The following is a 21,772-nucleotide window of genomic DNA, read 5'->3' as shown; positions in this document are numbered from 1 at the left end:
TTCACAAGGGATGAAGGTGCCCCTCTACTTATGCAAAAACATTGGCACTTGAATGCTGGGGCAATGCAGGGAGTGCACCAAGGCAGAGCCATTGGCAAAAACCCTCCAAGGTCAGGCAGGGAGGCCTGCAGCGAGCTTGGAGGCAACTGTTCAGCTGCACGGAGCCACTCTGGATCCCAGAGTCCGCATCCGGACAGCTTCGAGAGCCTACATCCTTTTTTTGGACTTGGCTCTTTGTCAAAACCATAGGGTACAGTGCCTGCATGGACTTCAAAGGAAGGACACCAAATGTGATTTGGCCCAGGCAGTTATGACCATTTATTGCTAACATCTTTCTCAGATACTGCTGCCAAGGGTTAAAATGTTTACATGCCCCCTGATTTTAAATGGACCGGGTTGCATGTCAAATGCCAACGAGAGGGACAGCTGGAGTATCTAAACCAAGAGCTTTGATCTTGGTATCTGTAAAAAAGAGGTCATTTGGTCTCCCCAGGAAGCACAGACATTTAGAAGGTCCCTGTACAACTCATGCAAGTATTTTATTAACAGCAATTTCTATTCACATTTAGGTAGGTTGTATTACTACTTATTGAATGCATCTTATATATACATGTATATGCATATATATGTACAAATATCTGCATTTTTGTGTATGTGCGTGTGTATATATATATACACACACACACACATTCTCATATACACGAATTTGTGTGCTTGTGTGATTATCTGTGTGCTTTCTAATGTCCAGTATTTGTATGCCGACATACTAATCCATCTAACTTACTTTCAAACAAATGACAATGATGTGAGCATTATGTTCTATCTTTGAGCGTTTACGGCAATAACCCGAAAAATTTGTCCGTATGCGAATCTTTGAGTAACCCTGCAATTGTAGTGAGGGTATGTGGCATTTTCAAGAAGATGCAGGCATGAAACACAGACTTCATTGTGCTGTAATCACGTCTGACATTGATTCAGAAGAGAGGAATTCTAAAATACAATATTGCACAGGGGAAATATTTTTATTCTTTAGCGGAGGATTTTGTGGTTAGTTCACAATGCAATTAAAATAGCCACCAGATGTTTATGACTTCAGGCAGCAGTTAACTTTGGTGTCCCTGATCACTGTTCTTTGTTTCTTTGTCAGAATAAATAAGTATTTTTCTTTGCTGGAGGAAAAAACCCTTAATTTTTAAACATACCGGGGGGTGGTGGTATGTCTTTCCATTTGGCAGTGCTCATGTGGTTCTGACAGGCTTCTAAGAAATTATAATCTTGAAGTTAAAATAAAATCTCTCTCTGGGATGAAATAAACATATTTACTTAAATGTGAGATGAAACGTACAGTAAGTTGTCATTAAACTGAAGTGATTTGTGAGAAGCAGTATTATAAAAGTCTGTGGCTTTTCCAGAACATCTAATAAACATAGAAAGATACTCTTTTTTCCATTGAATAATAGGATTATTAGTATGCAATTTATTTTTAAAGACACATTTAAAGAGAACCTGCTGTGCTCCTATTCTGATAATTTTCCTTAGAGTCTGTTATTCTTATTTGTTTCAGGGCTACTAATTTTAAGGCCACATTATATTCAAATTATCTTCCATTGCCAGGCTCAATAAGTGAGCACAGTTTGTGTTCTGTCATCCAAAAGGAAGTTAATTAGTTTAGTTGCACAATAACATTTTGAGAAATAAATTATTGGAGCTCTGTAAAATGGATGAAATCTAAAAAAAGAGGTGCAAAAAGTTATAGTGAGTTGCCCAGCACTTAACCTAAAGAAGTCAGAGTGCTCAAGAGAGGGGCAAAAAACCCCTGAGGTTTCCTAATTTTAAAATGCTCCATTTCGCGTAATCAGTCATGTCTGAGATAGTGTGCGGACGAAGTAATTGATAATTTAAGTTTATAAAATTATGAAATACCTCAGACAACACGGAAACAGATAAGAGAAATTTGCATACACTGGTATGTAGCAGTTTTAAATAGTTAAATGACAGTATGACCTTCAGAAGAAAAATTCTGACATTAAAAAAAAAATACTCAACCACATGATGGAAAGAAGAGATAATGAGAAAATAGTAAACTTTGGATGTGTTGATAAGGTTTTTGAAAATCTATGCCAACGCACAGAAACTGGTAGTTTCTCACCTAAACTTGGTGTCATGTTAAAGGGGAGTTCTCCAGGGATTTCAAAAACAAATAAGCGAAAGGATTTGCATTTGTTTGACTCTGCTGAGCCCAGATTACTCAAAGATTCAATGTTCAGCCCCTCCAGGCATCCAAATGTGATCCCCAGATCGTGGAGCCACCCAGATTACTGCTCCTCTTGGAAAAAAAACTTAACAAAATTGCAGCAGGTTCGCTCTGGCCGTTACACAGAAACACATCAGTAACATTTTGGGGTCAGAAGAGAGGTGAAGTGGTTGGATCCCCCTCCAAACTCTCCTCACGCTTCCCCAGGCGGTTGTCAAGGTCTGAAAGCTGCTGCAAAGCATTTCAGCTGGGACAAACAGGCTTTTTTTTTTTCCCACTGAGAGGCTGCTGCTCTCCCTATTCCCGTCTATCTGTGTTTCTCATTGTATTTGCTAATGCCAGGAGCGGGCTCTGCCCGTGCTCACCAGCTCCAGCCCCACGGGGTCTCGAATGCGGGAACTCCACGGCAACAACTGCAAACTGACAAACTACGGGATATCAAAGGCTCTGACACCATCCAAAGCCACATTCAGCATTAACTCCTCAGCGTCTCTATTATGGCAATTATTCAGATTGAGGGAGAAAGTGGAGGTTTTTCGATTTAAATTGAAGTATACTGGGGTTTTAGGATATGCGACTCGCAGGGTGCTTGTGCTGGGCTTGCTGGTGGTGTTGTTCCAGCAAATTTACAGTTCGTCCCTCCTGCCACACTGTAAAGGGGGGGTGAGTGGAAAGGATTGCAGCAGGACAAACAGTTAATCACCCAACAACCAGGAAATTGTAGTTTTGTAGTACACTAGTGAGTCACATTTACTCAAATCAGGACATGACTCCAAAATCGAGACTAGGTCAAGAGCAAGTCACCCTTGCATCCTGCAGCAGGCTGTCCAGGGTAATGGAAGGGCTTATTTTACTGTGTCTCTAATCCTGGAAACTCAGTTTAAACTCTGAATGAGCAATGGTGCTCCCGAACATGCAGGTCTTCAACAGTAGTATTTACAAAAAATTGATTTCATTTTTTTTTAACCAACATTTTATGGCTTAATAATACTTTTTGGCAATAGGTTGCAGGTGTAGAAATATATCACAACACAAATTCCTGCCCCAAACTGCTTTTCAGTCTAATGTGTACAGACTTCTGTGTCAGCTGCCACTATTCTCTCTTATCCAACCATCAAACTTTGTGATGTTTTATTTTTAACCTGTGATAAGTGTTAGCTAGTGTCTAAAATCAGTGTCAGTCAGTTTAGCAACATCTTCCAGTCTGTGCTGCAGAAATGTCCCATTATTGTCATTATATCTTTTTGTTCCTTAAACATCCAATGTATGTATTCATATTCCATAGTTAGGAGGAAGTACAATCATTCCCTTATTGCATTTTTTATTAATTTCCAGCATGAATTACTTTTTGTGATCAAGAGAGAATTATGTGACTTCATTCAAAGTATTTACCTCTCTTATTTCTCAGTTTGTTATCTTACCCATGCTGCAAGGAGTTCCTTACTGTTTTGTTATGAGAAGTTAAATAGTAATACCTGATTTCACAGCCCAAGCTTGTTCACTGCTTACTGTGTTTTATCATGTCCTTCCTTCTCTCTGACCCCTTTTTGCTCATGCTTTTCAGCCTCACTTCAGCTTTAGGGTCTGGGTCTCGCAGACATTTACCCACTCAGACATTCCCACTGGGTCAATGGGACTCCTCAGATGTGCAAAGTAACTCAAGTACTTGAGCGTTTGGAGAGCAGGACCTGAAGCTGCAGTGATTTCAGTGTACACCAACCAAGTAGGCTCCAGAAAAGCTTTTGTGAGCCACAATGATTTCAACGTGCTAAAATTTACAAAATGCAAGGCAGATGTGTGCTGATTGGGAAAAACATGTTGGCTACAAGATGAGAAAGCTACGATAACTTCTGACCCTCCTTTTGATGTTCTCCACGCAAAGCTGCACCACCAAAGGGTCGCCTGATGCAAACCAATAAATAAGCAGGGAGGCAGAATGCAATTAGGCAGCATTCAGCAATGGTGTGAATAAAGCCTGTTTTCAGCCTGCTGGAAGCTGTAGCAAGGCTGTTTGTGTAACAGCCTCCCTGTTGCCCAGAAACAGCACATGAGACTACTGAGTGCCTGCAGAAACTCAGATCTGGATTGTTTGACTTGGATGTACAGGAAAATTGACTTTTAAATGTTACTTCAGCTTTGAGTCAGGGCTTACCCTTGTACTTTTACAAGCTTTGCCTGGAAATGGGATGTTAATTGTGTTAACGAGTCTGTCCACCTGAGTAAGCTCTGCAGGGCAGAACTCACAGAACATAATTCCTCCACAATGTCTCCAGAGTCCGCCCTGCTGACCCTGGTGTCTCTTGCATTTAAGAGCAATGGTACCAAATCTTCTCCTTCAGACCTCAGAGCTTTCTTTTCAATCCAAGACAGTAGCCAATTTCTGTTCCTTTCTCAGTCCCAGTCCCATGGGATTTCTGGACTGGAGTAATGACAAGGTTCAGTCTTACCAACACCTTTGGCACAGGGAGAGGACACTGATGGGTACAGGGCTATGACATACTGAATAGGAAAAGGAGAGTTTCCATGATGAGCTGGAGCTCTCTATACCTGTATAGTTTAATCTGTGGTGTAGCTGTGAGTAAGGGTATACCAAGCTACTTTATCTTGATGGCATTTTATTTCATGCATTGGCAACTTCTGTTCCATTTGCTGCAGTTAAATTTTCATTGACCTTCCTTCTACACAGTACCTTAGGACCAATTGTTAAGGCATTTCTTTTGCAATCCATCAACCATGCTTACCTGTGGGGGAAGTTTCATAGTAGCTCCCCGTGGGGCTCACATAAAAAGAATTATATTCCTGTTTGAGATACAGAGAAGACAAAGCCTGAGCAGTTTGAAAATTAGGGAAGTTTTGTATTTTGCTTTTGTGGGTTCTGGCAGATTCACATGGAAAAAAACAACTTTGAGACTGAAGTTTTGGTGTCATAGCTGATTACCCCTTTGTCTGCCTCTAGCTCACCAAGCTTCTTGAGGAAAGTACAAAATCAAAATTAATGCACACGGCATTATTCCCCAAATGACTCCAGCTGGCTATCCAAAGTCACCACATGGCCGTATTATGCCATGAGTTTCTTAATCTCATCCTTCACTAGAAGAGCCAAATAACAGGAGGGGCTTTTCATCCAGCAGTAAATGTCACTGGGGCTTCTCTGCTTAAGGCCAAGAGGGGCTAATGAGCTCAGAAGGGCTAACAAGCACAGAGACAGGAGCCCTCTTGGAAAATCCCGTGAGCAGCTGTTCAGCCAGGGGGGCATTGGCTCCAGAGATCAAAGCTGGCAGGGCATCCCATGAGGAGAAGGGCAGTGATTCAGCCAACCACCCTTATGGTCATCAACCTCTACAGAGGACACCTGCCCATACTGCCTGTGCTCTGGGAAACAATTCAACTGGACAACATTGCATTCCCCACCCAGAGATATTCCTTTGGTGTTATTCTAGATCAAATCTTTCACTCTGGGCACAGTGTCCTTATGTATATGTGTTTCCAAACTCATTTCTTCAAGAAATCAAAGTTTTGCTGATGGTAGTCAGGTCTGCCCATGCTTGGTCTCATGGAGCATCATGTTCCCAAGTCCGACATCTTCATCTCACTGGTGGAGCAGTTACTTCAGCTCAGTCATCCTTCAGAGCTGGAGACTGAGATGTCTTTCCATTGACCCTCTGTATCATCTTCACTATGCTGCTCCCTCCTTTTGGTATGGGATTTATCTTCTTATTCTCTAGGGTTTTCTAGGCTGTTAGTCCTCAACTCCACTGGTTGCCGGGACCTCTTTCCAGGCTAAGTGTGGTTTGCAGCCTGTTATGGCCCAGGGGTGTGCTACTCTTTTTGGCCACACCCAAATAGACCTCAAATATAAAAAAAATAAAACAGAGGGGGGAAAAAAATCCAAACCCTCATGGTTTACACTGAAGAAATATCACATTGCATGTTGTTGACACTCCAGTTAAAATCACCTGGCTTATTGCTGTTTCTGCAGGTAACTCCTGCTCGGAATTCGTTTGTGCATTGCCAGGAACTGGTGGCCTCAGACACACACACAGGCTCAGTGTCACTCGGCCTCTTTTTAGCTCATTTGACATGGTCTTGGCAAAATAAAAAGACAGTTGAAAGGCACCTCTACCTCCTGTCACTGTTGCTATTAAAGGAGATGTTCTGTACAGTGTCCAGCCCACATTTTAAAGCTTTTAAAATGTTCTTTGTCATTACAGTGCTACTGTTTGGTTAAAAGCAAATTCAGCCAAATAGGGACTTAAAAATGTAATAGACAAGAGTCCCATTTTGTAAAGAGAACATGATAGAGTTGAAAAAGAATTGTCACTTTTATAAAGTAGTATTCTTTTCATAGAGAAATAATGTGTATTTACTTGCAAATCAGAGTTGCAGTAGTAGTAATTCGTATTATTACTTGCACTGAAATTAATGTTTGTCCCCTAAAAAATTCCTATTTAAAACTGCAACTCAAATGTCTGAAGACTTTTTTAAAAATTCTGACCAAAATTGTTCATGTTATTAACTTCAAAAGAATAGAAGTTTTGAATCTTGGATAGCAAAGACAGTTTTCCGGGAAAAAAAAAATAAAAATATAAGATCTATTGCAATATCTGTTTATGATCAGATTTTATTCCTATAGTAATGATGAGTCTATTACTCCTGTCTTCACTGGGACCAAAATCTAAAAGCAACCCTAAAACCCCAGAACTTATAACATCTGTTCCTGTGAATGGAAATCTTTTCTCTGCAGAGGTTTTGTAGATCAGACTGGAATTCTTTTCAACTTAAACTCATTTAACTACCTCATAGTTAAGGAATAGCTTCTCAAATATGCTTTTTAATAGCACACAGACGTTCTGTATTTTATATTTACATTAATATTTATTTATATTTTTAGGTATTTAGATATCTAAAGTATAAAAGTCATCTTTGGAACAAGTGGTGTAGAAATGGTCACAGTAAAGGTTCACATGTTGAACTGTTGAATGGAGTAGTTGTTTTGTGTCTTACTTCCGTACTAATGTTATTCCTGTGGAAGATAAAAATATTTCATTATTCTTATAAAAGGCAAGCCTAGCCTAGGTTAGTAAAAGTTACATGAAAGTTACAAAACTACAACCTGAGAAAGGATAATTCTATGTTCACATGATTTTTAATAAGAAGGAAAAAAATTAAAATGCACCCAAGTTTTATACAGTCTTATGTTAATTACCAGAAATGTGACATTGTCAGCTGTAGAGTTTATTCCTACCTGTAATAGCTAACAATATTATCTATAACGTATGCAGTACTATACTATGTAAAAATATAATTAAAAATTAGTAATATAAAAACATCTACCTGAAAAATATTTATATATATTTCTCTCAACAGTTTTTTTCAAAAGTATAGTATTGATATATTATTTATAATCCTATTATTATAATATTATTATATTTGAATATTATTATTATAAAATATATTATTATAATTATATGTATTATATATAATATAAATACTTTATAAAGTATATAAAATATATACTTTATTAATATAAAGTAACTGCACAATTGCATTTAAATTACATATTTTAATGTATTTTTCAATATTTTTCAATATTCAATAATTATATTTTGTAAATATTTTAACATATATTTTTTGTATTGTTAATGCCCACTTCAGTATTGGGGAATAGGTTAATTTTTTTTAATGGTTTATGCTTACTATATGCTTCCATGTCTAGGTCATACAGCATTATTTTTTTTTCCATAAAATTCTGTAATTCTAGGAAGGAATCTTTATTTTGTGACATAACGTTACATTTACTGAATATATGTGTTGTTCTATATGGGCTGGCATAGTCTGATTGTATGTCACGTGGATGTTTCCTGCAATTTGTGTATAAGAAAAATACATTCCCCACAACTATAACCTTTTTCAGATTTTTTTTTAAATTTATTACAAATTATTTCCACATTATGGAAAAATACACACACATTTTTCTAGTCTTCCATACTGACACAGGCAAAGAAAGTTTTAACAGAAGACAAAACAAATCAGGAAAGGTTAATTTAAAAATGAAGAGGATCAATGTTTGTCTTTTACATTCTTTATGTAAGTTTAAAAAAAGTCAGAAACTATTTTAAAAATTTTTTAAATGGTGTTTCTACCCCTGGAAAAATGAAAACAATTAAACACAGAGCTCTTACTTCCAATTTTTTTTTCTCTGCGTTGTTTCCTTTTTACATTCTTGTGCAGAACTTCATCAATAAATTCAGAAGCATCACAAGTTTTCCGTTCTGAAAAAGAAAATTCATCCTTCATTCTTAGTAGATTATTTAAGATCTGTTGCCTTCTATCCCTCCATTCTAAGGAGATTCATAAATTCAGCATTTCCAGCTAATAACAAGAATTGAAAATCCTCTGGCTCATCTTTGGTCCAAAGGCCAGTGATCACCTTAAAAGAAAAATCCTAAAATTGAAACTTTCAGTAGAAACAAACAACAAAGCTTTTGGTTAAATAATGACTTTGCGTCTATCGAGGAAAAGAAACAGTGGGTTTGTCCTTCCTCTTTGAGGTCAGTTACAATCATGGCCGTGTTCGTATTTTATTCCCATTCCCAGTACTCTGGACCACTCTGCCCGGATTTTATCTGATGTCATTTTAAGCTTGACCAGTATGAGGTGAATATCGATGTAAATAAATTCAAGGGCAAAAGCATGGGGCAGTGACATGTCCGCAAAACAAAAAATAAGACTCTACAACAGCTGTGTGGTATCAGTTTTGCTCGATGCTGCAAAGACCTGGGGCATTACGCAAGCTGACAAGAAAAGATTTGATGCATTTGATAGCAGGTGTTTAGGAGGGATCAGTAATGTCAAGTGGCATCACTGTGTCGGGAACATCGAGTTTCAGGAGAGAACAAGAAAGGAGAAGATTGTGGACTTCCTAACAAGGCACTGACTTCAATGGTCCAACCATCTCATGAGCGTGGAGTGAGGCTGAATGGTAGGAAAAGGTCTTGTGAGCTGGATTTGCTTCTCTTGGCTTCCCAGCCCACCCTGAGGCACATCAAAAGGTTGGGGAAGACAGCAGAAATCTCTTCTAGATTTTGACTTAACCTGTCTACTAAGGATGGAAAAGCCTTCGGGCAAGGACTGTTGATTTACTTCTCCAGGATGGAGGATGTGGTCAGTACTCACATCCTGGAGGGAGAGGCAAGGAGGGAAAGAGGTGATTGGGAAAATGAAAATAAAAGACATTTTTTTTCAAGACACTGCTCTCCAGCAGGAATATTCACATGAATCAGGGATTTCCAAACCAGGCCCCTAGGGTTTTGTAATGTAAACTTAGACCGTGCAGACAAAATGGGGTTTAACAAACTCTGCAAAGCCAAAATCTACAGCAGTAGGATCAGTCAACTCCAATGAACTCTCACAGTTACAAGAGCATTAAGGTCCTCTGTTGTTCACATTTTCTCTCAAAAACTGCCTTTCTGTATGTAGCTGAAGAGCATCTCTGAGTAAAACATAGCCCAGAGAAGATAACTTAAAACAGATGGGAGCAAGAAATACTAAAGCCAGGCCATATGTGTAGAGTGGACCTGTTTGAAGCAAGTGCAGCCAAAGTGGGTTACGATGTAGTAATGTGTGAAAGAGGTTGCACTATTATATGGGCTATCTGTAAGTGGAATTTTTTTGTGACTGAATCAAGAAAAGGAAATGTACTCTATCCAAATGTTAATGAGAACCATACTTCAAAAATATCCATGTTGAGTTCTTGTATCAAATAATGTCAAAAATAACTCGCCGTCCAAACTAGGATCTTACCTTTTTGTTATTTATTTTTAGAATTCTTACTGAGGTTTTAAATACTCTCCTTAAATCTGCAGCTGATGAAGTTTAATTTTTTTTTTTATTTGCAATGTCTTTAAGCTTCAGAAAAAATAGCTAGTAACTACAATGAGCCATTAAGGTAAAACAATCAGATCTCTGTTAGAGGTAGACATATATCTTGGATTTTGAGCAAAAATGTTTTGCTTTGCTTTTCCATGAACAGTTTAGGATAGCCTTCCAAAAATAGACACAATTAAAATATAATACTTCCAGTGGTAAAAATGTCATTTCTCTGCAATATTCCATGCTGCACTTTAAAAGCCAGCACAGGAACACTAATCAGTGATTCCACAAACAGAATCTATTATAAAATTTATTTTAAAAAAACCTAATACTTACTCCAAGCTATTTTCAGTTGAAATAGTGGCTCTAGCATTGAGTAAGAGAAAATGAAAATATTTTTTCAGGCAGCTAACTGGCCTATCAAACATCCAGCATTCAGAAGATCTCATGACAGAGCAAACACTCACAGGGGTGTGAGGACAGCACTGCATTTCAGCAGGACCACAGCGTGCCAGGGAGACCTGGTTAACAGCAATGACATTTAGTGAATTACTGCAGAAAACTGATAAGGGCATGATCCTTTTTTATGCTGAAGATCATGCATAATGCCTGCTGTGCCTCAGTACCTTTTCATAAATATAGAATGAAAGCTCATGGCAATATGCTGACAGATGCCACGGAGCAAGTAGTAACTCCCTCCACCCCAGGCGACCGCGTTCCCGTGGCCGGTTGGTACCTGGCAGCTTGTGGTGCAATGATGTTGCTGATCATCTGCCCTGCATAGCTCAGGAGGTGATGCAGAGACCGTGCAGGACAGAAAACTGGATAAAGTGCTGAGTTTTGAACGATGAGATTAACTCTTACTGTGTTATGGTTGGCCTCTGACAAAAACGAAACACACTCTTGTTTAGATAGTGTACAGTCCCATGCACACAAATATACAGAGAGTGCTACAGAGACAGTGTACTAAAGCTGATTTAGAGAAATTTAAAAAACAATCTTTGGCACCAGGAGAGAATTACTATTAAAATATATCTTCCATGTATGTCTAGTGAGGGACTACATCCGAAACAAGAAGAATTGAGAGAAGCTCTTTTCTTACATGGCAAGATAAGATCTTCTTACATGGATCCTAACCCAGGTCATTTGAGGCCTTTTCCACCAAAGACCCTGGAGACAGGACTCCAACCAATGGCAACTAAATAATGGCACGTGATTAATGCAGGGATGGACAATGGCATGTGGATAATCTTCCAAAGAAAGTACATGGATCCCGTACTGAAAGATGGGATGGGAAGGGTACCACCTTCCTGTTGTGTGCCAGCCCCAGAGGATTTGAGAGTTTCAAGATCTAACAGATAATTATCTAAAGGACTGTCCCACTGAAGGTAATGCGTTTCTCTTTCAGTGACCTCATGTTCTGGTCACATCAGCGTTTGTCCTTGGCACTTTGGCTAAGTTGGTGTGGCGGGGTTGGGCTGTAAGGTTCAACAGCAGAGCCCCTTGCCAGGGGAACATGTAGCACGGCCGAGAGGTATCACTTCATCACACCTCCACCTCCAGGCTTTTCAATGGGAAGAGCACGTACACGGAGGTATCAAGGTTAAATACACTTTTTTCTATACTATTTAATAATGATGGCAGTTGTCTCATATTTAACCTGAATGTCCTGGAGAAAGTTCATGATTATGGCTTGTAGATGATATCCTAAACATTTTTTCCTTAAGAAAAATTATCTGAATCTTCTCCCTTTTAGTCAGGCTAAAGCCTTCTCTCCAAATTCTAGGAAGCAAAAGGCCAAATCATTGTGCTAGTGGAAGTAGCATCATGATCTGGGTATATTCAAGATGTGCGTTCAGGGGTGGAGTGTGCCAATAAAAAAACAAGTGGTGACTGTTTGCAGTTTTGTAATTTTAGCATGTTGTTCATGTAATTTACTGTTATCCTATTTGAAAATTACGATAAATGTAGTGCTGTGCAATTGTCTCATGCCATAGCCTCTGTTTTTCCTTACCACTCTTCTTCTCCAAACGTTCCTGGGAGGGCAAGGGCAAGAGTACCTCCGGGATTAAGAAAACAGTCCTGACTGTGCTTTTACACAGAATGACAGCAGCCCTTTCTGGGAAATGATTACACAGCATTTGTTACAGAAGAGGCAACGCACCATTTTGTTTGGTTTTTTGTGGTATTCCAGATCACAGGATGAATGTAGCGAGGCAGACTAAGTGTAGTGTTAAGTGCTAGAGTTTCAAGTTAAGGTGCAATTGTGTAAGTGAGAAAGTCTGAGTATACTGTCCACAGCCAGCTGTTTCCCTCTGTTTGGGAAGGACTCTCTATGGACCAGGGCATAAGTGCCAATGTCTCAAATCAGCAAATGGCATCGTTCACAGCTAAAGATTTTTGTGGAAAAAGGTTTTGTGGAGGCAAAAAAGATTTTTAGAAGAAGAGTGTGGGTCTCCTCTGTGTCTCTGTGTTCATGAACTTGACAGAAGTTAAGGAAGAAAAAGACTAACATATTTATGTAACATAACTTATGTAACTAATAACTTCTTTTGTTAAAATTATACTGTTTTGTCAAAATGAAAATCTTTCTGACAATTCTAACTTGTTTACAGAGATTATAGGAAACTTTCAAATCTCTTATCTATTGTGATAGAAAGATGAAAAAAAAAACAGATTGCCAAAACATTTCAGCTATATTTAAATAGGGACAACTCAGGTGATGGGCAGTAGAGGTAGGAGTTTCTTCCAAGTTGGAATTTCTAAACATATTCTTTTAATTCTGACTGAGAATAGAAACAGAATATGATATATCAGAATTTTCCATGGGATAGAAGCTCCAGTTTTGGCTCCGTACTGGGATAGAAATTAAGATGAAAAGTTACAGTAAAACAGAATGTAAACACTTGTAAAGGATAAATCCAGGCACTTCAGGCCTGAAGTAATTTGTAGGTACAAGGGGAAACCATAGAAGTGCTCAGGTCTCTTTCAAGGGTGCATGTCCAAGAGGATGCCACTTTTTCCTCTAGTACTAATTGGCCCTGCAGTTGACTCAGAGGGACCATGGTGATGCTTTGCTACTGCATTTTCAGAGAGCACCTGTGAACATAAATTCCATGGGATTTACAGAAAACAACTAAAATTATCAGTTCTCATGCATACAATGTGCTCAGGTAAAGAAAGAGCTGATCCATTGTAGCTGATGGCATTTCAGTGGTGAAGAAACAAACCCGTGTGTATAAATCATCCAAACAATACCTGGCTTACCATCAAAGGTGGGTGAGGAGGGGACAGGAAGGGTGAGGTTGGCAACATTAGCCACCAGGTTAACTTTTGAAGGTCTGAAAGGGGGAGTTTCCTTTGTTCCAAAGAAAAATCTGGCTGATCATGGCAGCTCTTACGAATTTACAGTAGGTGAAGGTTCACGGCTCCCTCGCACCAACAAGAGTTTTAATCAAGTTTATCAACAGAGAAAACACGGTTATTCCTTTGCACTGTGGGCTCTGTTGGCAACCAATGGTGGTGTGGCAGTGGTCAGTTGGATAGTTTCTTTGTTTGCCCAACACACTAGTGCTTGCTGGCAAAGAAAGCCATGTGCATGGACATGCTCTACAACCAAGTTCACAGAATCACAGAATGATTTGGGTTGGAAGGGACCTTAAAGACCACGTACTTTAACCCCCTTGTCACTGAAAGGGACATCTTCCACCAGATTGCTTTGCTCAAATCCCCATCCAACCCAGCCTTGAACACTTCCAGGGAGATCACTGGAACTAAATACTGCTTTCTCATTTGTCCTGGTCATTAGAGACTGTCCCAGAGAAGCTTATGGTTTGAGCTTGCAGTTCATCTTCCATGTTCATGTACTGCTGTTTGGCATATGGTAGGCACAGAAACCTTGCTCTTTCCCTTCTGGCTACCCTAACCACATTGAGTTTTCGCTGCTTAGAAATTAATCACTCTAATCTGTGTTCAAACAAAACCTCTATTTTTCAAGTTTGAAAGCTTTTCAGTCTTCTTTGGGACACTCACCATAGGAGTGGAAGTATGCCCCTCTACCTCCAAGCTGTTGACAGTCTGGAGTCCTTCTTGTGTATATTTTGTACCTTTTCACACTGAATAATTCTACTTCTCTTTCCATGAGACATTTCTATTACAGACCTGATCCTCTTCACCTTCAAAGCAAAACTTGAGGGAAAACAGTAGTTTCAGATGAGTCTGTACAAAAAGAGCCATATTATTTTCTGACATGTCTTTTTTCATGTTGGTTTTCACTGAAACACTGTGCATAGTTTTCAGTTCATTGTAATTGATGGCACTGTGATGAGATACCCTGTTTATAGCAGGAATGACTTGCATGGCACATGGTTTTATTCCTTGAACACACACTTCTGCTAAAAAAAAAAGTCTTCCAGGGTCAAGGCTTCAATGCTCCTAGTCAAGAGCTTAGCTGGTCTCCTTGCTGTTCCGTCTGAATGCCAAACAAACTCTATGGAACATATATATTCTACAGACAGCAAGTGGGACCTGTAATTAGCTGAGTCTTTATTGTCTTTCAGACACAGAGAGAAACCAAATCCTGTGTTCAAATCCATATTGCAAAAACACAACAGGTACCTAAGTCTGTGGTCCCATGGGAGAAAGGATCGCCAGCCTGCAGGACTGTAAAATACCAGGTTCAAAATAAAGGTTGACTGTCCTGAGGATTCACAGCCTGAATAGTTCAGCACTAGTAGAGGGGGGTGTTGTTTTTAGTGAAATCCAAGGTGGCAGCATCCTTGGAACGCGGCTCTTGTTTGTACAACGGAGCTTTTACACCCTACGTTTGCACGGCTCAGCTTCTCCCCTTAAGCTTTTAAGACCTCGACCCGCTTTGCAGTGATTTAAAGGGCATCAGTGATTTTACTCACTAAGTGTCTTCTGCCTTGTGAAGCAAATGCCACATGAAGTGTGCAAGCGCCTGTCTGCGACGCGGGTAAGGAACACACCACAGAGGGGGGAGAGGTTTTTGTCAGATGAATGCTGGGCTGGGCACATAACAAGTGGTATGAATTATGCAGGCAGCCAAAGGAGTGCCACGAGAGCCATGCTGCCCCGTCACACCCTCTGCTTATGCCCCTTCCCTTATGGACAGGGCTATTTTGGGAGTGTTTAGGAGAGCTGAAAAATATTTAATTAGGACTACTTTTTTACCATCCTGTTAATAAACAAAGGGGCCTTAATAGTTTTGGTCTATCACATGCCTTCATTCTGACCAAAAATAGGTTACTCTGTTCATAAGAACATTACAACTGTAAATTCTGATAACTTGAGAGCCAGGAATGAGCATCGATATCTAAAAATGTCCCTTTTCTACAGCACTGAGAGGCGAGGGCTAAATCTGGATATGAAGCTATGGCATTTTTTACTATAAACACATGCTGTCAATGACTGAGTACTTTGGTCTGCTAGACCATGAGCCAGAGCAGAGTTGTAAGGAAATATTCCAATGACAAAGCACTGGGGAGGGAGGAAGAGACAGAGCTTAACTTGGAGCCTTTATGTTGCCAGATCCAGAAATTAGTGGATAGATTTCAGATGAAGCTAGGAAAGAATGTGTGCTGAACACGCTTATCACAGCCTACCTAGGAGATGTGCTTTTTTTGTATTATTCACCCCTCCCAACAATGTATTTATTTATTAGTGTAAATATATCTATACATGAAAACACGTGCAATGCCCTCCTGCCTGCATTGTCAGTACTGGAATGCAAACAATATCTCAGAGATTTATAAATAAATACATATCTGATTGTGTTTTATCTACTAGATCTCAGAGGGAAACCATCTCTGCCAAGGCCAACACCGTTAGCACAGTGGCACAATGGCACCCTCTGTTGCCCTTCGTGATTCCTTTGGTGGCTGCTCCCACGTGGATGTATTAACTTCTGAAAACATCTGTGCATCGTCTTCCCCAAATCCGACCTCTTCCTGCCTAACTTCCTTGTTTGTTCGGAGTTATCCTCTGTTATTTCCCTTCATAATAAAATCCACTTTGCTCTTCGAGTCTACACTGGCGGTAGGTGGCAAACTGTGAGGTTTAATGAGCTTTAAGAGGAAGCTGGAACAGCCTGGATTCCCATACTCATTTCAAAAATAGCAACCTTCTGTCCCTGTTTTGCCCTCCTTAACACAGCTAATGACATCTTCTTGCAACAGTTGTATTAAACACTGAGCTCAGTCCTGCAAAATAGTGATCATTTCTGGGAGATGCTGTGTGAGACAGGGCACTCAGCACTTCCTGGAAAGTGATTAGTCCTAATGAGATTGGGTTGTCCAACTCTCATGCCACTAATTAAATCACAGCTTTTCTTTTTCTAAGTTACACAAAAGCTTGATTCATGAATTAAAATACATAGTGGATCTGATTGTAAGTCTGATCCTCTGTGTGTTCATAATTAAACAACTGGCTCCTTTTATGGGGGCAGGGTGAGTTTTCACTCCCAATCATTTTCACTTACATCCATGTGACTACACTTTAATTGCTCATTAATACAGGCAGACTTAATGGGATGACGCACAACCACCTTGTTCTTGCCAGACTTCCCTAATGATGACATTTTTGAACTGTAAGGTCACCGGACATTTCTCATACTCAGTCAGCTTTTTCTGTTGTCTCTGCCATGTTGCTAAGGATAATAAAACGATCTTGCTGTAAATTTATAATTAAGGACAGATTTTACCGTGATGGCATAAGAAGAATTAGACATATACTCTCCATTGTTACTGATAAGACTGTCTGAAAAAATGATCAAATGCTTTATTTACAAGTGATCACTTAGAAATTATCACTAAATCATCAAATATTCTCAACATCAGCAGATTTTCATAAATAAAAATGTATTTTCTTCAGCAGGTGTTTTTTATATAAAAATTTTCAAACTGAAAGTCTTTAAATCTTTGTATAAAGAGGAGGTGAAGAAAAATTCAGGCAGAAAGCAAAAAGCTGACATAAAAATCATTTTGGATTTTGCATGTATATAGGAATTTTTCAAAATCTATGCCACATTCACTTGCTTGGATACAAAGAAGATGTTATCAAGAAGTCAAACTGAGTTCTATCCCAGGCCTCATAAAAACAAACATGTTTGACAGTTGTGGGAAAGAAGGGGGTTCAATCTGTATCTATTGTTCATGCAGAAATATCCCATTTCAGAAGTTAAATTACTTGTAATGATTCCATGTTAATTTGTTATTTGAGTCCCCTGCAGTTCCACTTTCCCCAGATAGAGCCAGATGATAGGAGATGGTAAGGACATTGCCTAAGCTTTTTTGGCTTAGTGCATATCTGTGCTGAAACAAGTTCTGATTGCTGCTGACCTAGATATGTATTTTATTCTCTTTTAAAATTAAACCTGCTGGGTTCAGAATTCAACAAAAGACAGTTTCTTTTCTGATTTTTACTTTAATTTTATTAAAAACCAACACAATATTAAAATGCCAAAGAAAAGTTTCTCTGAAGCAAAACCAAAGCTAAAATAGCAGTATTTTAGAAACAGCACATTTCAACAGGACTGAAATCCTTCCTCCTTCTTATTTTCTTTAACCAAAGTGCTGACAAAATCAATACATTTTCAGAAGTGTTTCATTTTGACCAAATTTGCATGTGCTGGTAGAATAATGGATCCACTAAAGTGATTATAAGTGGCTGAGGCTGAATGCTTTGTTTCTTCTAAGGCCCCTACAAGACTACTGAGACTGACTTAGTCCTTCCTGAATAGAGAAATTATTCCAATAAAGACAGAAAGCCCAAACCAAACAACACTAACATTGTTGTAACTGTCATCCAGAAAGGTGAGAGGTGTCTGGTAAGAACATATTACACAGCCAGAAGTTAATGGGTACAGCCTACACCAGGCAGTGTATTTGGTATTCTCCACAGCACCATAAGAAGGATAGAAATGGAAGAAAAGGTGGATTGTCTAGAGACAAAGATGCATACTGTGTATGAGGAATGAGTTATCTGACTGGAAGCTGACTGGAAGCTCGTGAATGTTGTCCCCATTTTCAAGAAGGGCAAGAAGGAGGAGCCCAGAAACTCCAGGCCTGCCAGTCTCACTTCAGTGCCTGGTAAAGTTATGGAGAAGATTATTCTGGGAGGTATGAAACACACCTGATGGACAACGTAGTCATTGATCACACCCAGCACGGTCTCATGAGAACAAAGTCCTGCTTATCAAACCTGATTTCCTTTTATGAAAAAAAAAAGTTGATCAAGGGCAGCCAGTTGAAGTAATCTTCTTGGATTTCACTAAAGCTTTCCATAGTGTCTCTCACAGGATCCTCCTGGTCAAAATGTCCATCACACAGCTGCATAGACACATCATGTAGTGGGTGAGCAATTGGCTCATGGGTTGAGCACAGAGGATGATAGTGAATGGGGTGACATCAGACTGTTGACCTGTTACCAGTGGGGTTGCACAAGGCTCCTTCTTAGGCCCTGTGCTCTTCGACATCTTGATAAATGACTTGGACGCAGGACTGGAAGAGACACTGAGCAAGTTTGCAGGTGACACAAAATTGGGAGGAGCTCTTGTCTCCCTCAGAGGCAGGCAGGCCCTGCTGAGAGACCTCGACAAATTACAGGACTGGGCAATCACCAACCACATGAATTTCTAAGAGGTAAAGTGCTGGATTCTGAATCTGTACTGGGACAAACCCAGATGTACATAGAGACTGGGGAATGAGATACCGGAAAGCAATGCTGTAGAAAGGGACTTGGGGGTCCTGGTCAGTGGCAGTGAAATAAGTAGTGTCCTGGCAGCCAGGAGGGCCAACTGCGTCCTGGGGGGCATTGGGCAAAGCATCACCAGCAGGTCGAGGGAGAGGATTGTCCCACTCTGCTCTGCACTGGGGTGGCCTCCCCTGGAATCTTGTGTGCTATTTTGGGCACCGCAATAGAAGAAAGATATTGAGTTCTTCGAGAGTGTCCAAAGGAGGGCAACAAGGATGGTGAAGGGCCTTAAGGAGAAGCCATAAGAGGAGCAACTGAGAACATTTTGTATGTTCAGCCTGGAGAAGAGGAGGCTGAGGGAAGACCTCATCACATTCCACAACTTCCTCCTGAGGGGAAGAGGAGGGGCAGACATTGTTTCTCTTCTCTGTGGTGACCAGTGACAGGACCCAAGGAAATGGCCTGAGGTTGTGTCAGGGGAGGTTTAGGTTAAATATTAGAAAAAGGTTCACAGAATCACAGAATATTCTGAGTGGGAATTCTTCACCCAGAGGGTGGTTGGGCACTGGAACAGGCTCATCAGGGAAGTCACATCACCAAGCCTGACACAGTTCAAGAAGCTTTTGGATGATACCCTCAGGCACATAGTGTGACTCTTGGGGATAGTCCTGTGCAGAACTAAGAGTTGAACTCGATGATCTTTGTAGGTCCCTTCAAACTCAGCATATTCTGTGATTCTGTGACTCATGTATGGAAAAGCCAAGCATTTTCTGCAGGATGTATCAGCTCCCTGCTCCTGTTTGTGTTAATAACAAGCTGATTTCAGTCTGGGCAAGCAGGAAGAGCAACTACACTGTGTTGGGATGAAAGGGTGGTCCTGTTTGGGGAAGCTGGATTTCTCTGTGAGGTTCTGTGCTGGAAGAGGAAGAAAGGAAGGGATGGAGTCAGCTGCAAGGGACAAGTCTAAGGGAGGTTGGAGCACACACAGGTGCGTATTCCTGGTGAAGTCACTGGTCTTCATATTTTGAGGTATCAGCCCTCACCCAAATATGTGCTCTTACTCTTTTCTTCTCCCTCTCATGTCCCTGCACGCAGACTTTGTTGACTTGAGTCAGCAAAAATGCCAGTTTGGACTACTCGTGAGTCTCTTCTATGGACTCTGTCGCCTAGTTCATCACTGTTTAATTAACATCTGAGCAGAGATGCTGGTTCCATTCTACCTTTAAAATCTGCACTGCAACAGAAGATGCCAAACTGTGTATGGACTCTTTTCCAAATGAGTAGACAAGAGGAAAAGAAAACAGTTGGCATCTTTTGAGATGTGGTCCATTTCCACACAAAACCCTGGTACAGTATTCCAGGAAATCAGAACAGGCCACAGAGTGCTGGCTGTCCTTAAAATAAAGACAGATTCATAGCAGGTGACTCCTGTGTTCCCACTAATTCACAAATATTTTGTTTAGCTACACAGACTCCCTGGAAGTGGCAAGTGTGTTGGCCGGTCAGAGGACCTGCTGTTGGGTTATATCACTGTTATGAGAGTCCTGCTGCTAAGGAGCTTTGAGTTGTACCCCATGCTGAGAATAGTCTAAATAATCTATGACTCAAAGCATCTCTCATCAGGGATCACTGTGAACACAGGCAATTTCAGCTGACCCAACAAGCCAAACACAAACATGTCAAGATCTCAATAGCACCAGAACATTTGTTTTCAATATCCTGAGTGTGAAATCAGGGCCAATGGGCAACATTTATTTGGTAATAGTTTTGTTTGCCAGATGTTTCTTTCTCTAATTTTACTGCAGAGCATATACAAGTATGTGCTGGAATTAAAATGATGATAGGGAAGAACACAGTAGCCAACTCCTGGTTTATTGCAGAGGCATAAACTAAAATGATTTCCAGGACGAAAGCCATTACTCCAGATTTGCACGGGTGTGAGATGTGAACCCAGCCCATTCTCTCAAGGGAACATCTTTTGTAAACAAATAAATTAACCTAGGAACCCTTTAAAATTAAGTTTTGAGAGCGGTAGGGCAAGAGGGAGCATGGACTGTAAAGCTCTCCTCTACTTCAGGCTGGAAGTTGTGTCTTCCAGAGGGGAAAAAGCAAAGAGCACCTCACTAGCGACTGCCCCAGGTGTTGAGTCTGACCATGATCCTTCCAAAACTGTCACGAGCCCAGAGGGAACCACAGCCTGCAGCAGACACCCAAAATGAAGAATACAAAGAGATAAAACTGCAGGTGAGATGAGTCACGGAGCTGCACCATTCAGGACCTTGGCAAGGCTCCTAAACCCTACACCCTCCTCAGCTATACCTGTAATGCACTGCAGGAATGCTTTCTTTGATGTAAACCATTCCTTCAACAAGTAAGTTATCTTTTTTGTTATAATATCTCTATGGACAGAAGTAGTTGTCAAGTGTGAAAACGATAGACACAATAAATGTGGAAGCTGAATAATGCTGGGACCAGTGAAAGCTTTCTGACTTTAAATGAGCTGCACTTGTTGAGTTCTGTGTCCTCCTCTGTTTTGAAAAGAAACAGAGTTGACACACTGTTACACTTGTATCAAAGTATCAAATGTCATTTTTTTAGATAATTGGTGCTGTAACAGATTCAGTAAAGAAACTAGATCAGGAATACTGAGACACAGCTCAAAAAGATAATGTGTCTTTCCCCTCAAAGTGTCAATAGAACCAGAACAGGAACAATGCCAGGTTAAAGCAGAGCAAATATTTGCAGTGCAATATTTTATTTACCAGAAAATTCCTCAAGATTCTTATAGATAATTTTGGTTGATAAAGCAATTCTTTAACTGTGAAGTTTTATTTGAGTGCTTTTAGGAGCACTACTGAGTGCGAGTTCAGGAGGACAGACTGAGGTTATTTTTAGAATGCTAACACCTAGATACAAAAAGAGCATTCATTTGTC

General features: G+C 40.1%; 2 long non-coding RNA genes across 2 annotated transcripts; one reads left to right on the top strand and one right to left on the bottom strand.

Annotated features, from left to right (window-relative positions):
* Nucleotides 1–407: 407 nt before the first annotated feature.
* Nucleotides 408–16,175, top strand: LOC127476140 (uncharacterized). The gene is made up of 3 exons (XR_007906475.1): nucleotides 408–569; nucleotides 11,179–11,514; nucleotides 15,935–16,175. It is a non-coding gene; the product is annotated as an uncharacterized LOC127476140 (long non-coding RNA).
* LOC127476143 (uncharacterized) lies at nucleotides 7,133–8,977 on the bottom strand. Its single transcript, XR_007906480.1, has 3 exons — nucleotides 8,781–8,977; nucleotides 8,437–8,526; nucleotides 7,133–7,277 (listed from the first exon to the last, which is right to left on the bottom strand). It is a non-coding gene; the product is annotated as an uncharacterized LOC127476143 (long non-coding RNA).
* Nucleotides 16,176–21,772: the final 5,597 nt, after the last annotated feature.

This window comes from Manacus candei, unplaced genomic scaffold (assembly GCF_025592945.1).
Source record: "Manacus candei isolate 608988 ecotype Guabito, Panama unplaced genomic scaffold, ASM2559294v1 h1tg000048l, whole genome shotgun sequence".
Lineage (NCBI taxonomy): Eukaryota > Metazoa > Chordata > Aves > Passeriformes > Pipridae > Manacus > Manacus candei.
Note: the sequence above shows the minus strand (reverse complement) of the source record. Positions and strands in the feature narration are given on the sequence as shown.